Source organism: Onychomys torridus, chromosome 23 (assembly GCF_903995425.1).
Source record: "Onychomys torridus chromosome 23, mOncTor1.1, whole genome shotgun sequence".
Lineage (NCBI taxonomy): Eukaryota > Metazoa > Chordata > Mammalia > Rodentia > Cricetidae > Onychomys > Onychomys torridus.
In genome coordinates, this window is record NC_050465.1 from 36,504,254 (window position 1) to 36,514,625 (window position 10,372).

The window sequence follows — 10,372 nt, forward strand, 5'->3', positions numbered from 1 at the left end:
GGGTTCCCCTGTCCTCCTCCCTCCCGCACCCACCCGCACCTTCCCCCCAGTCCCTCCCCTCCATTCCCATGTCCTCCAGGATCAAGGCACCCCTGGGGATTCATTTAAACCTGGTGGATTCAGTACAGGCAGGTCCCATCACCTCCTTCCAGACTGAGCCAAATGTCCCTGTGCAAGCCCAAGGTTCCAAACAGCCCACCAGCTCACGCACTAAGAACAGATCCTGGTCCCACAGACTGGGTGCCTCCCAAACAGATCAAGCTATTCAATTGTCTCACCTATCCAAAGGGCCTGATCCAGCTGGGGGCTCCACAGCTCTTGGTTCATAATTCATGTGCTTCCATTCGTTTGGCTATTTGTCCCTGTGCTTTTTGCAATGTTGGATTCAACAATTCAAGCTCTTGCAGACCCTCCTATTTCTCGACAGTTGGACACCTGGAGCTCCACCTGGGGCCTAGCTGAGGATCTCTGCATCCACTTCCATCAGTTATTGGATGAGCGTTCTAAGACGACTGTTAGGGTGTTTAGTCATCTGATCACCAGACTAGGTCAGATCAGGCTTTCTCTCGACCATTGCCAGCAGACAACAGAGGATATATCATTGTGGATTTCTGGGGACCTCTTGAGCACTCTGCCTATACCTGTTCTCATGTGGTCATCATTTATCATGGTCTGCCATTCCTCATTCTCCCCCTCTGTTCCTGATCCAACTGGGATCTCCTGCTCCCCCAAGCTTTCTTTCCCTCAAATCTTGCCCTTCACTACTTCCCCTCTATTTTCAATGTAGTTACTCAATTCTTTTTCAGTAGTTTTATGCTAATGTGTCACAAGTTGTATCAAATATTTATTCTGTGAAATGTATATTTTTGTTCTTAATTTTTTCTGTTATATTTTTACTTGGTGATAGAAATCTCATGAATATTGAAGTACACAAGGCAAATATATAGTCCTTTATCCACCACTAGCACACAGAAAAGCTTCCCCACTCAGTCCATTTACTTCATTTGGTGTATATTCTCCACACACACTTAAGTCTTAGGATGCACCTTTTTTTCCTTTGGGACTATAGTTTCCTTTCCTTTTATTTTATTTTGTTATTTTTTTGTCAAGATCCCTTAAAAATGGAACCATTTAATATATAACACTTGGCATCTGACTATATTCATCTCATAAATGGTATTTAAAATTCACTTACTTGGTTATATTTATAAATAGTTAGCACATTTTAATCACTGAGTGAAATCTATTGTCTATATATAACAACCATTTACTCATTCAACAGTTGAATGACATTTGGGTGGTTTCCAGTTTAGAGTGAACAGAAATAAAATTGCTAAATATTTGCATATAGTTTCTGAGGTATGAAATCATTTTATTTTTATGGAATAAATTCCTTGAAATTTGCTTGCTGAATAAAGGAAATGAAAATTATAGTTTACAGGAAAACCAAACTTTTTCAAAATTGCTGTGCTGTGTTACATTTCTATTATTATTTTTCAGGTGTTTTTCAACTTCTGAGCTCATCAACAAGAAAAATTATAGCATTTTTACTTATGTCTTTTTATGGGGTATATTATATTTTCACAGAGAATAATGTTAAGCATACTCTATAAATTATTATCTCTCATGTTAATCTTAAGTATGTGTTTATAAATAGCCAACTTTTGCTACACTGTGTTTTTGGAACATTTTAAAATCTATAACAGATCTCATGTGCCTGAATCTCTCTTCCATCACCAAGACTGTGAAACTCAGTGCATATATACAACATATCTATCCAATCTGGAGAAATTATTATTATTAAACTTTCATAATTTATAGCAATATTCACTTATTTTTAAGTTCTATAGGCTTTGACAAACATATTCCCGTGTGTGATAACAATTATAGGTAATATAAAATTTTATAGCCTTTAAAATCCATTGCACTGGACTTCTTCTTCATTTCTTTCTTTTCAAATAACAAAAACCATTCATCTCTTTACTCTTACTATAGACTTGTTTTTTCCATGATATCTATGTGTTACATCATATATATACATATATATGTTTATATATGTATGTATATATATATATATATATACATATATATATATATATGGCAAAACTTAAGTTCCATGTTTATTTGGATTTTTTATCTAATTATTAAAACTTTAACTTTTATACTCAAGGTACAAATCTGTTTATAGATATGTGATTTTCTTGTAATACATTCAAATTTGTATTCTTCAAATTTTCATTCTAATAATATGTTTATTTATTAATAGGTTTAAATATAGACCATGTTATTTAAAATGTTGCCTATGGAACTAGGAAATGATTCCTGATATGCAAGCCTGGAGATCTGAGTTTGCTATTGAAACCCACACTAAGAGACACCAGCCCCCACATGCTTGCTACTGAGTGTATTTGCCTGCATTCTTTCTCTGAGAATGCATGATTATTACTACTAATAAACATACGATTAAAACAAAATACCACCAGATTAAGGTTATAAAGAATCTATCCTGTATTTTCTTGTAATTTATATTTTATGTTTTTCTTTAGATTCTTGTCTTTGATTTTGGGGGGAATAAGTTAGAGTACAACATGTTGTGTCTAAATGTATATAAATTTTGCCCAACAGTGTTTCAGTTTCCTGCATATTCAAAACCCTGTGGAACAAGTTACCTTGTGTTTACTTTTGTGCTCTTTACTTTTCTCCACTATTTTTTCTTTCTATGTTTTTGAAAATAACACATTTTCTGAATTTGTTTTCCTAGAATAAAATAAAAATAAAGATACTAAAGTTCATCTGAACATGTTAATTTTCTGTAATTATCTTTTTAGCTAATTTGTCTCTTTTACTTAAGCATGAAAAGTAGAGCTTCAGTCTCTTCAATAATGTATTTTTGGGATTTAGTTGAATTTATTTATTTAAATTGATTTGGTAGTAATAGATGTCTAATGCATAAGTTCTCCACAGATTATATTATTGTTCTATAAATTACCTTTTATTTTGTAGTACTTTACTTTCCTAGTTATTAATTAATATTTTCCAATAATACTTTGTATATCATTACTTAAAATATAATTCACTATGACTTCTTCTAATGGGAACTATTTTATGTTTAAATGCATTATCTCCATGGTTTATTTAATTATTATTGTTACATATATAAAAACACATAATCAAACTTTCAGAAACTGCTTAGCTCATTTAGTGTTACTCATATGTCTATGTTTTTGGTACTGACCACTTTATATTGCATAGCCAGTCCCTGGAGAAGACTAATTGTATCTCTCTCAACAGTCCTTATTTTTCTGTACCTCTTCATTTAAGAGTGAGGATAATTAAAATTTCCCCCATCCATATTGGTGTGAATTGTACAGTACTTTCCTTCAAGGTTAAATGTTGTATTTTCAAGGAAAACTTATTAAGACACAGAATTTCAAAGAAAGTTGAAATGGCAGGGTATTTAATGACAGTATGTTTCCAAAGAAGTGAAGCAATAGAATGTTGTGGAAGGAGATAAAACAATACATTCTATAGAGACACTTCATTAAGACAGGAAGAAAACAACCTAAAATAGCATCAGGATGTCCTTGACACTGATCAGATTTTACTAAGACCCCCCAACCTTAAGAGCATATAGTCTATGAAGACATCTAATAGATAGGGCAAAGCCACAAAAAGGACACTGAGACAAGGTCTCCACTGGAAGAAGCAGAGTGGTCAGGCCAGCAGTCCAGAAGAACAAATGTAAAACAAGCAATCTGAAAGGAGAGAGCAGATTAACTGATTGGAAGAGGCTCAGACCAACCTGGAAAACACCTTTCTCCAAATTGTTTAGCTTATGTGCAGGATGCTCCCAGGGTCCCAGCTTCTCTGAGATCTGTTACCCATGCTAGAATGGACTCCGGTGATCCAGCTGTCTTTGAGTCACCCATATTCCTTCACATAACCACAATGAAACACATTCATTGACAAAGTTGGATTTTGGAAGTATTCATAATTTGGTCTGTCCTGTGATCCCTATTTGGAGAGAGTAAACATGGGTGCTGTGTTTCCCCAGTAAAAATCTGCCATATGTCAATTGGTGTTTTAATTGTTTATGTCTAGTTGAAGAAGCCATATTGTTGAAATTTCATGGGTGCATCTTCCCTGGGATAACATATTCCCATCCTCTGGTTCTTGCAATCTTTCTATCTCCTCTTCTTCAATATCCCTTGTTGCATAGCGGTTGGATTGTAGGTTTAAGCATTATTTTAAATGCATAATATACAATTAATTTTATCGAATGACATTTCCATATGATACTTTTGTTGACTGTAGCTGTTCATCCAGAAGTTATGTTGCAGCTATTTTTGCATTTTATGAGCTGACACTCCGTATTTTATTGAAGTCTGCTTGTGTGTAAGGACACTTTCTTTTCTCTGGGAATTCTGCAATGATGATGGTTAAGAATGACAGGAAAAAATTCCTTTCTGTTTCTATAGATCCAGTAGTAAATCCTTAGTTTTTTCCATCATTAAATTTGATGTATAGACACAGTTTTGTTATGACTACTCTTTATTTGACTAAGGTATTTTTCCTTGTTTCTAGTTTACTGTGATTGCCCAGTAAATGGATGCTGAAATATTTCAAAAGTATTTTTTATATTACAGAGAAAAATCATCATATTCTCCTAAAATTCATCCTCCAATATGTGAATATTGATTTGGTTGCTACATTTATTATGACTGTTATTTTCCAAAATATTCATTGATGTCATACTTAACACTAGATTTCATTCACACAAGATATTATTGGTGGAAATTTTCACCTTAGAAACCATCCAGCCTCTCTCTACAACACAGTATAAGCTCTGTAGTTCTGTTCATAAAATAATCTTTAAACCACAAGATGGAGCACTGCCTTGTTACAGTTTCCTCTGAGATTGAAACTTTTCATCTTGCTCCTTAAGCAGGAAGGTAAATAACTTAAAACAATTTCAGGAAGGCCCTAAAACTGACCAGATTCCTTGGGCCTCTTCCACAGAGTAAACACACAAAGCTTCAAAGAAGACTGCTTGAATAGACCAACTTCCTGAAAGAACCAGAAGCCTGCTGAGCTGCCTGGAAGAACTTTAGACCAGAGTCACTTGTAATGAACTTGTTGAGCTGCCTGATGACTATGGAGTGTGCTGCAGGGTTTCCAGCTTTGAGTTACCACCTGTTCTGGAATGGGCTTTGTGATACAGTTATCTTTGAACCATTTCTGCTCCTGTAAGAAACCCTTCACCCATGTACCTGTGAGGAACTCCAATAGAACACATAGATTCACCATGGTAGACTTTGGTGGTATCTCTATTTTGGTTTTGTCATGGGCTTCCTTTCTAGGGTATTTATTGAATCTACCCATGAAAAGTTTTATCAAAGGCTGTATAGCATCTCTGATCATAGAAACAATTTCTGTACAGCATGTATGCATTCCACACATGTTTAAATTTTCTACACTTATGAAAATCACACTTTAAGAAAACTTGTAAAATTATTATAAATAAATTCATCATTAAGAATGGTATGCAAATTATACCACAACATGTCTGTCTAAATGGAACCTGAGCCATGACAACACCAAGAGATATCCTAGTGTAAAAGGATGAAATTCAGTAAGGCCCTATTGCTACACAATGTACTTCAAGACTCATGCCTGCTAAGAGTGGGAGACTTAGTCTTCTCCTGGGATGAGGCCTTTTATTGGTTATCTAATAGAAAATGGGTTACCCTAGAATAATAAGAAACACTAAACCGACTGAAAAGATTATATTTCTGCTTTATGCAATGTGTGTGTGTGTGTGTGTGTGTGTGTGTGTGTGTGTGTGTGTGTGTATGGCATTAATAATAAGACGAGAAGAAGAAGAGGAGGGTTCACAGAAGGAAGAATTATAAAAAGTAGAAGGGAAAATGATGAAACACATTTTAATTTTTAAAAATGCAGTAAAAACCACGTTTATTAAATGTTTATTTGACTAAGTAGTTATAAGTAATCAAATGGGAAGAGAGCAAAACTTAAGTGTATGGTTCAATATTATACAATTCACATTATAATCCAATGCCATACCTTCACATAAAAGGTAGATATAAGTGTATACTTTCATTACATCAATATGCTCACATTCATACTTACATGAAAAATTCTATACAAACTTTACACTTATTATAAAGAAAAACTCTATCTCTAATGGCACGATTTCCTACCACCATCATTATGTCCAACATCTATAAAGAGAAATAATCAACATTTGTAATGTTTTTGTGCTATAAATTTGAATTATAATCATAAGCAAAGGATAAGAGTTAATACACATGTAAAATGTTGGTAGTTATGAAATGGATTATATGTAAGCAGAATGGACCAGTAAAGTTTATGAAGATCAAAATAAGATTGAACATGTTGTACTATTTTCTTTTAAAAGATATTATTCTCCCTTGACCAACTGCTTTGGTTGCAATTAATTTATGGCCAAGAAATTACAGCTGAAACATAACTAATATTTACCTCTACAAGAGGATATAAGTTATAGGCAGAAGGTATAGTCTACATGTATTATTTAAAGTCTATTAGCTTTGGAATTCAACTAACTTAATAAAATACAAATTACAACCACCAATATAAATCATAGCTTGAAAACTACATTTGGTGGGAATAAGTTTCTATTTTAAAGTATACTTTAATTGAAATATATTACTTTCTTCCTCTTTGTCTTCTAGGCCCTCCTAGCTACTTCCCTCAAATCCCTCCCATGCCCCTCCAGTCCGAAGTTGATAGCCTCTTCCTATTTAATATTAGTGCAAACAGGTATAAATATATATTATATATGAACAAATAAATGTAAATAAAACCTGTTGGATCTGTTTTTGTTGTTTGTGTGTATGTAGTTTCAAGGTCGACCACTATACATTGGAAATCAATAAAGAGATTCATCCCTGTGAGAGAATGATTATCCCTCTATAAAAATTCACTACTTGCCTTTAGTTTTTGTCTTTGGGTGTGACTCTGTGTTGGTTTTAATAAGAATGGCCCCATAGACCTTTTACCCCAAATACTTAGTCACTAGGGAGTAGAACGCTTTGATAAGATTAGAAGGGTTAGGAGTTGTGGTCTTGTGAGGAAATATGCCATTGGAAGTGAACTCTTAGGTTTCAAAAGCCTGTGCCACCAGTCAAATTCCCACCCCTTCTCTCTCCTCACCCTATGGAGGAGGAGGTAATGCTCAGATACTGTCCCAGAGCTGTGAGTGCTGCCATTCTTCTTGCCATGCTCCCCACCATGATGATAAGGGACTAAACCTCTGAAACTGTAAGCAAGCTCCCAGTTACATGGTTTCTTTAATAAGAGTTACCTTGGTCATGGTGTCTCTTCATAGCAGTAGAACCATGACTAAGACCATGTCAAGTTGTCCCCCTTCCCAGGTAATATATCAGTTGATGGTGCCAATTTTCCTGGTCTTATTTATGCAGCCATTTCTAAGAGAGACTATGGTAGATGAGTTTCTGAAATGGTCTTATTAAATTAAAAACAAAAAAAAACATGGAGCCAAATATAGTGGTGAAAGCCTTAGATCAGAGAAATAGGGAAAGCCACCAGCCAACCTTACCTCACCAACTCTGCAGCTACCAAATGTGATCTACTACCTGTCTACCCACGCCTTTATTGCCTTGCTGTTCTGCATTCTCATTGGCTATCTTAGCCCAGATACTTCACTTCCTCTCCCATTATCTATCCTATTTTGGTGAGTCCAAAATGTACATAATTCACTTTCTATTCTAACTTATATTACCAACAGAAAACTATCTTATGATGTCTTTCAAACTTATGCATTTAACATCTCTTAGTAAGTTTCTTTTCTGGATTTCTTAACAAGGAAAACTGTAACTATAACTATCTAATCTTTAACTCCATCAGAGACCAAAGAAGGAAATAATATTACCTAGTAAAACAGGAAGTACAAACAAATAACTTCAAAAAATGTGAGTTGACAGAAATAGCCAGCTGCCTGGCCAGTCACCTGAGGTTTCTTTGCAATGTTGGGGCATCATCTTCAGCCTATAGGCTTAGTGTCTCTGATAGACTCATTTGTGAAGTAGGATGTACACAAGACCTATAGCTCAACTTCACATTCAGTGTGAGTAGTCCATATACCAGATAAACTTGAATTCCACCAGTGTCCTGTCATGTTTCAGAATTTTAAATTCTGGAAATTGCTGGTGTTTTTGGAATTAGGCTGTCCAATCTTCTTGGCTTGTGGGTGTCATCATCTCAGTATCCTGTTCCTCTCCACATCCCATTCTTCTCGGCTTGTGGGTGGCTTTATCTTCTTTATTAAATGCCAGTCTACCATTGAGAGGTCAGACACTGTTAGCCTAGTTACTCCTTTAAGAATAACTGTTTCGGGCTGGAGAGATGGCTCAGAGGTTAGGAGCACTGATTGCTTTTCTAGAGGTCCTGAGTTCAATTCCCAGCATCCACATGGTGGATCACAACCATCTGTAATAGGATCTGGCTCTCTCTTCTGTATACATAATAAATAAATAAATCTTTAAAAAAGAAACCCTGTCTCAAAAAAAAAATGTGACTTCCCCTTCCTTCAACCTATTTAATCTTAAAACAAAACAAAACAAAACAATAAAACCAAAAAAAAACCTGTTTCATCTACTGTTCCACTGCGCAACAGAGGCCATTCATTGATCTACTGCTTGCTCATCTGTCTTCAAAGAAAGGGATACTGTACCTTTTCCAGATTGCAAAGCCACATCAGCAGTGGTGTCATATTGTCCTGGCCTCAGAGGATGCATGTTGCCAAAGCTGCAACCACACTTATCTTGGTATAGGAGTTCCTGATTTTGGGGGCTCTTAAAATCACCCCAGCCCCTCTGATGTGTCCAATTGCTGAAGATACTACACACTAAAAGGATCTAGGACTGTGATGATTTGGGCTGTATCTGCCATTAAAGCCTCTTTCCAGAAGTCTAGCTTCCATGATTCCAGAAAATAACATGGAAAGTTACCAAGAGATGGTAGCCATATATAGTTCTACCCAGCTGCAACACCTATGAAAAGCAGTAATTGCCAGTACAGCAAGATGTCCATAAAGGTGGTGTAGGTTACACTCAACATGTCAATGGCAAACAGAAGCAGTCTGATTGTTCGAACAGCCCAGGCACCAAGAGGGAAATCATTCTGGTACTAGAAATTAAGACAGATTCTGAGAGTTAGTAAATCATAGACCATAGGAAAGAATCTACTACCACCAAATTGCTAGACCAACGTAATTCCTAACTACATTCTCAATATTTATTCTTATACTCACATATCTGTACAGTTAACCACCTCTCATAAAAGAAGCCTGTCTTCAAAGCAAGTGGAGACCATAACAGAAAACCACAAAGAGACACAATGTATAGATTCATAGATTATGTGGAGCTCAGCCACAAGGGATACATTAAACTCATGGATATATGGCTTAGTCATAATAATTTTTTTTTAGAAATTCTACTTTTACTTTTATTGAAAATCATTTTGTTCTCATATAATGTGTCTTGATCAAGGTTTCCTAACCCTCTACTCCACCCAGTTTCTTCCAACCACCTCTTCATCAGGATCCACCCCCTTTCTGTCTCTCCTTTGAAAACAAACAGACTTCTAAGGGATAATAATATAATTAAATAAAATCAAATAACAAAAACTAACATACTGAAATAGGACAAAACAGCAAACAAACAGAAGGAAAAGATCTCAAGAACAGACACAAGAAACAATTATATATGCTGAAACCCACTGATCTGTACACTCAGAAATCCCTAAAAATACAAAATTGGGAGCCGGGCAGCAGTGGCACCTTTAATCCCAGTACTCTGGAGGAAGAGCCAAACTGATCTCTGTGAGTTAGAGGCCAGCCTGGTCTACAGAGCAAGATACAGGACAGGCACCAAACTACACAGAGAAACCCTAGCTCAAAAAACCATATATATATATATATATATATATATATATATATATATATATATATATATTGGATGATGCATTTATATAGTTATTCTTTATCAATAAAAAATAAGGAGTCAAATAAGGAGTCAAATATCACTGTAAGAAACTGAATGATCAGAGAAGTTGCAGAGAAGTGACCAGTGACTTCGTTCTTCCATCTAAAAGGCTGAGATCCTCTCTAAGCCCTGCCTTACTACTTCTTGTCTGTCTGTCCTCCGTTCTCCGAAACCTCTATATTAATTTTGGTCAGGTCGCAGCTAGCTCTTCCTTCTGATTCAAAGCAAGATTTATTGTCAGAATGCTATCAAAATATCATACAACATTGAAAGCCATAATATATATGCAAAGGAGCTATAGGGTA